This window comes from Rhipicephalus microplus, unplaced genomic scaffold, assembly GCF_043290135.1.
Source record: "Rhipicephalus microplus isolate Deutch F79 unplaced genomic scaffold, USDA_Rmic scaffold_44, whole genome shotgun sequence".
Taxonomy (NCBI): Eukaryota; Metazoa; Arthropoda; class Arachnida; order Ixodida; family Ixodidae; genus Rhipicephalus; species Rhipicephalus microplus.
In genome coordinates, this window is record NW_027464617.1 from 2793502 (window position 1) to 2798517 (window position 5016).

Genomic DNA, 5016 nt, shown 5'->3' on the forward strand with positions numbered 1-5016 from the left:
TTTTTCTTTGCGGTGATAGCTTTGAAGATATGTTATGTTGGTGGTGAGAGAGGAGCACGACTCTCTGCGCGGCGCAATTGGCTAGCGCGATCAGCTGTTAACCAAGAGGTTGGAGGTTCGAGCCCACCCAGTGGTGGTCCGGCGCTTTATTTCCTTTGGGCTGACAGCTCTGAAGAAATGTTCTGACGGTGGTGAGAGTGGAGCAAGACTGTCTTCGTGGCGCAGTTGGCTAGCGCGATCGGCTGTTAACCGAAAGGTTGGAGAATCGAGCTCTCCCGGGAGTGGTGTGTTGCTGTTTTCTTTGCGCTGAAAGCTTTGAAGATATGTTCTGATGGTGGTGAGAGTAGAGCACGACTGTCTCCGTGACGCAATTGGCTAGCGTGATCGGCTGTTAACCGAAAGGTTGGAGGTACGAGCCCTCCCGTTAGTGGTGTGTTGCTTTTTTTTCTTTGGGCTGATAGCTTTGAAGATATGCTCTGAGTGTGGTGAGAGTATAGCAGGACTGTCTCCGTGGCGCAATTTGCTAGCGCGATCGGCTGTTAACCGAAAGGTTGGAGCTTCGAGCCCTCCCGGGAGTGGTGTGTTGCATTTTCACTTGCGCTGATAGCTTTGAAGATGTTTTCTGATGGTGGTGAGATTGGAGCACGACTGTCTCCGTGGCGCAATTGGCTAGCGCGATCGGCTGTTAACCGAAAGGTTGGAGGTTCGAGCGCTCCCGGGGACGGTGTGTCGCTTTTTTTCTTTGGGCTGATTGCTTTGGAGAAATGTTCTGACAGTGGTGAGAGTGCAGCAAGACTGTCTCCGTGGCGATTTCGGCTAGCGCGATCGGCTGTTAATCGAAAGGTTGGAGGTTCGAGCCCACCCGGTGGTGGTGCGGCGCTTTTTTTTCTTTGCGCTGATAGCTTTGGAGAAATGATCTGACGGTGGTGAGATTGGAGCACGACGGTCTCCGTGGCGCAATTGGCTAACACGTTCCGCTGTTAACCAATAAATTGGAGGTTCGAGCTCTCCCGGGAGTGGTGTGTTCCTTTTTTCTATGCGCTGATAGCTTTGAACATATGTTCTGATGGTGGTGAGAGTGGAGCGGGACTGTCTCCGTGGCGCAATTGGCTAGCGCGATTGGCTGTTAACCGAAAGGTTGGAGGTTCGAGCCCACCCGGTGGTGGTGCGGCGCTTTTTTGTTCTTTTGACCGATAGCTTAGAAGATATGTTCTGATGGTGGTGAGAGTGAAGCAGGACTGCCTCCGTGGCGCAATTGTCTAGCGCGATCGGCTGTTAACGGAAAATTGGCGGTTCGAGCCCTCTCGGGAGTGGTGTGTTGCTTTTTTCTTTGCGGTGATAGCTTTGAAGATATGTTATGTTGGTGGTGAGAGAGGAGCACGATTCTCTCCGCGGCGCAACTGGCTAGCGCGATCAGCTGTTAACCAAAAGGTTGGAGGTTCGAGCCCACCCGGTGGTGGTCCGGCGCTTTTTTTCCTTTGGGCTGACAGCTCTGAAGAAATGTTCTGACGGTGGTGAGAGTGGAGCAGGACTGTCTTCGTGGCGCAGTTGGCTAGCGCGATCGGCTGTTAACCGAAAGGTTGGAGAATCGAGCTCTCCCGGGAGTGGTGTGTTGCTGTTTTCTTTGCGCTGATAGCTTTGAAGATATGTTCTGATGGTGGTGAGAGTAGAGCACGACTGTCTCCGTGACGCAATTGGCTAGTGTGATCGGCTGTTAACCGAAAGGTTGGAGGTTCGAGCCCTCCCGGGAGTGGTGTGTTGCTTTTTTTTCTTTGGGCTGATAGCTTTGAAGATATGCTCTGAGTGTGGTGAGAGTATAGCAGGACTGCCTCCGTGGCGCAATTTGCTAGCGCGATCGGCTGTTAACCGAAAGGTTGGAGCTTCGAGCCCTCCCGGGAGTGGTGTGTTGCGTTTTCACTTGCGCTGATAGCTTTGAAGATGTTTTCTGATGGTGGTGAGATTGGAGCACGACTGTCTCCGTGGCGCAATTGGCTAGCGCGTACGGCTGTTAACCGAAAGGTTGGAGGTTCGAGCGCTCCCGGGGACGGTGTGTCGCTTTTTTTCTTTGGGCTGATTGCTTTGAAGCAATGTTCTGACAGTGGTGAGAGTGCAGCACGACTGTCTCCGTGGCGCAATTGGCTAGCGCGATCGGCTGTTAATCGAAAGGTTGGAGGTTCGAGCCCACCCGGTGGTGGTGCGGCGCTTTTTTTTCTTTGCGCTGATAGCTTTGGAGAAATGTTCTGACGGTGGTGAGATTGGAGCACGACGGTCTCCGTGGCGCAATTGGCTAACACGTTCCGCTGTTAACCAATAAATTGGAGTTTCGAGCCCTCCCGGGAGTGGTGTGTCGCTTTTTTCTTTGCGCTGATAGCTTTGAAGATATGTCCTGATGGTGGTGAGAGTGGAGCACGACTATCTCCGTGCCGCAATTGGCTAGCGCGGAAGGCTGTTAACCGAAAGCTTGGAGTTTCGAGCCCACCCGGTGGTGGTGCGGCGCTTTTTTTCTTGGGGCTGATAGCTCTGAAGAAATGTTCTGACGGGGGTGAGAGTGGAGCACGGCTGTCTCCATGGAGCAATTGGCTGGCGCGATCGGCTGTTAACCGAAAGGTTGGAGGTTCGAGCTCACCCGGTGGTGGTGCGGTGCTTTTTTTACTTTCGACCGATAGCTTTAAAGATATGTTTTGATGGTCGGAGAGTGGAGCAGGACTGTCTCCGTGGCGCAATTGGCTAGCGCGATCGGCTGTTAACCGAAAGCTTGGAGTTTAGAGCCCACCTGGTGGTGGTGCGGCGCTTTTTTTTCTTTGGGCTGATAGCTTTGAAGATATGTTCTGATGGTGGTGAGAGTGGAGAAGGATTGTCTCCGTGGCGCAATTGGCTAGCGCGATCGGCTGTTAACGGAAAATTGGAGGTTCGAGCCCTCTCGGGAGTGGTGTGTTGCTTTTTTCTTTGCGCTGATAGCTTTGAAAATATGTTCTGATGGTGGTGAAAGTGGAGAACGACTGTCTCCGTGGCGCAATTGGCTAGCGCGATCGGCTGTTAACCGAAAGGTTGGAGAATCGAGCCCTCCCGGGAGCGGTGTGTTGCTTTTTTTCTTTGGGCTGATAGCTTTGGAGAAATGTTCTGACGGGGGTGAGAGTGGAGCACGGCTGTCTCCATGGAGCAATTGGCTGGCGCGATCGGCTGTTAACCGAAAGGTTGGAGGTTCGAGCTCACCCGGTGGTGGTGCGGTGCTTTTTTTACTTTCGACCGATAGCTTTAAAGATATGTTTTGATGGTCGGAGAGTGGAGCAGGACTGTCTCCGTGGCGCAGTTGGCTAGCGCGATCTGCTGTTGACCGAAAGTTTGGAGGTTCGAGCCCACCCTGTGGTGGTGTGGCGCTTTTTTTCTTTGGGCTGATAGCTCTGAAGAAATGTTCTGATGGTGGTGAGAGTGGAGCACGACTGTCTGCGTGGCGCAATTGGCTAGCGCGATCGGCTGTTAACCGAAAAGTTGGAGGTTCGAGCCAACACGGTGGTGGTGCGGCGCTTTTTTTTTCTTTGGACTGATAGCTTTTAAGATATCCTCTCATGGTGGTGAGAGTATAGCAGGACTGTCTCCGTGGCGCAATTTGCTAGCGCGATCGGCTGTTAACCGAAAGGTTGGAGGTTCGAGCCCTCCCGGGAGTGGTGTGTTGCTTTTTCACTTGCGCTGATAGCTTTGAAGATGTGTTCTGATGGTGGTGAGAGTGGAGCACGACTGTCTCCGTGGCGCAATTGCCTAGCGCGATCGGCTGTTAACCAAAAGGTTGGAGGTTCGAGCACTCCCGGGGACGGTGTGTCGCTTTTTTTTCTTTGAGCTGATAGCTTTGGAGAAATGTTCTGACAGTGGTGAGAGGGGAGCACGACTGTCTCCGTGGCGCAATTGGCTAGCGCGATTGGCTGTTAACCGAAAGGTGGGAGGTTTGAGTCCACCCGGGGACGGTGTGTCGCTTTTTTTTTCTTTTCGCTGATAGCTTTGAAGATATGTTCTGATGGTGGTGAGAGTGGAGCACGACTGTCTCCGTGGCGCAATTAGCTAGCGCTATCGGCTGTTAATCGAAAGGTTGGAGCTTCGAGCCCACCCGGTGGTGGTGCGGCGCTTTTTTTTCTTTGCGCTGATAGCTTTGAAGATATGTCCTGATGGTGGTGAGAGTGGAGCAGGACTGTCTCCGTGGCGCATTTGGCTAGCGCGAAAAGCTGTTAACCGAAAGCTTGGAGTTTCGAGCCCACCCGGTGGTGGTGCGGCGCTTTTTTTTCTTTGGGCTGATAGCTCTGAAGAAATGTTCTGACGGGGGTGAGAGTGGAGCACGACTGTCTCCGTGGCGCAATTGGCTGGCGCGATCGGCTGTTAACCGAAAGGTTGGAGGTTCGAGCTCACCCGGTGGTGGTGCGGTGCTTTTTTTTCTTTGAGCTGATAGCTTTCAAGATATGTTCTGATGGTGGTGAGAGTGGAGCAGGACTGTCTCCGTTGCACAATTGGCTAGCGCGATCGGCTGTTAACCGAAAGGTTGCAGGATCGAGCCCACCCGGTGGTGGTGCGGCGCTTTTTTTTCTTTGGGCTGATAGCTTTGAAGATATGTTCTGATGGTGGTGAGAGTGGAGCGCGACTGTCTCCGTGGCGCAACTGGCTAGCGCGATCGGCTGCTAACCGAAAGTTTGGAGGTTCGAGCCCACCCGGTGGTGGTGCGGCGCTTTTTTTTCTTTCGGCTGATAGCTTTGAAGATATGTTCTGATGGTGGTGAGAGTGGAGCAGGATTGTCTCCGTGGCGCATTTGGCTAGCGCGATCGGCTGCTAACGGAAAGGTTGGAGGTTCGAGCCCTCTCGGGAGTGGTGTGTTGCTTTTTTCTTTGCGCTGATAGCTTTGAAGATATGTTCTGATGGTGGTGAGAGTGGAGCACGACTGTCTCCGTGGCGCAATTGGCTAGCGCGATCGGCTGGTAACCGAAAGGTTCGAGGTTCAAGCCCTCCCAGGAGTGGTGTGTTGCTTTTTTCTTTGCG

At 53.1% G+C, this 5016-nt stretch overlaps 2 non-coding genes across 2 annotated transcripts; both read left to right on the forward strand.

Annotated features, from left to right (window-relative positions):
• Positions 1 to 650: 650 nt before the first annotated feature.
• TRNAN-GUU (transfer RNA asparagine (anticodon GUU)) lies at positions 651 to 724 on the forward strand. Its single transcript has one exon. It is a non-coding gene; the product is annotated as a tRNA-Asn (tRNA).
• A 1249-nt stretch (positions 725 to 1973) lies between these two features.
• Positions 1974 to 2047, forward strand: TRNAN-GUU (transfer RNA asparagine (anticodon GUU)). Its single transcript has one exon. It is a non-coding gene; the product is annotated as a tRNA-Asn (tRNA).
• Positions 2048 to 5016: the final 2969 nt, after the last annotated feature.